Consider the following 1,050-nt stretch of genomic DNA (forward strand, 5'->3'; position numbering starts at 1 on the left):
TAGTTCAAGCTCTCATAAATTCTTTTACCACAATTACAGATTTAGCCTCTTATATTGGCTTTACCACCTGAAATTGCTCTCCTTTCCAATCCATTCTCCAAAAACTATCAAAATAATCTTCTTAAACCTTTAATTTGAATTTGTTTTTGAATTTAATTTGAAAATGTCATTCTGTTCAGTAATGTTCACTGGCTCCTGACTGACTTAAGGATAAAATATAACCTCATCATGGCATTTAAAGACATTCATAATCTGACTTCAGGCTACATTTCCAGACTTCCTTAACATATTTCTCTTTACATATTCTTTCTTCTAGGCAAACTGGTCTATATATAGTTTCTCAAATTCTCATACTTTTAAAAAGGCCATTCTGCATTCCTAGAATGGGTAGAGATACATAGATGTAAAGTTGGAATATATCTTAAAGAGCTTTTAATCTAACCTCTCACATAACAGAATTTAAAAAAAAAAAATTGAGGACCTGAAATGACCTGTTCAAGGTAACACAGGTAAGTGACAGTCAGGGTATGAATACAGGTCTTAGAAGTCAAAATTCAGTCTTCTTTCCATGATACTGCATTTCCTTTCCCAATTATTATTAGATGACACAGAGCAAATAGCTGTGCCTTACTCATAATATATCTATTGAAATTCACTAGTACTTCTATCCTTATCCAGGACACCAACCTTCTCTCCTTTCATAGAATATATCCTCTTCTCTCTGTTCTTAGAATCCTTGCCTTTCTTTAAGGTTCAGCTCATGTTTCCCCTTTTATAAGAAACTTCTGTCATCCCTGTAGTTCTTAATGACTCACAAATATACTTATGTGTATATTGTATGCATATATGTGTGTGTTGTGTGTATATGCACATATATGTTTGCATACACATACAGAGAGAGAGAGCCAGAGAGAGAGAGAGAGCCAGAGAGACAGGGAGAGCTGAAGAGACAGAGAGGGAGAGATGGAGAGGGAGTGATGGCGAGAGAGAAAAAGAGAGAGAGAGAGAGAGAGAGAGAGAGAGAGAGAGAGAGAGAGAGAGAGAGAGGAA

The 1,050-nt window shown here is 35.7% G+C and overlaps 1 pseudogene; it reads right to left on the reverse strand.

The window, feature by feature from the left end:
* Positions 1-590: 590 nt before the first annotated feature.
* On the reverse strand, positions 591-709 carry LOC123254884 (annotated as a pseudogene).
* Between the last annotated feature and the right edge of the window lie 341 nt (positions 710-1,050).

This window comes from Gracilinanus agilis, unplaced genomic scaffold (genome assembly GCF_016433145.1).
Source record: "Gracilinanus agilis isolate LMUSP501 unplaced genomic scaffold, AgileGrace unplaced_scaffold34922, whole genome shotgun sequence".
Classification (NCBI taxonomy): domain Eukaryota; kingdom Metazoa; phylum Chordata; class Mammalia; order Didelphimorphia; family Didelphidae; genus Gracilinanus; species Gracilinanus agilis.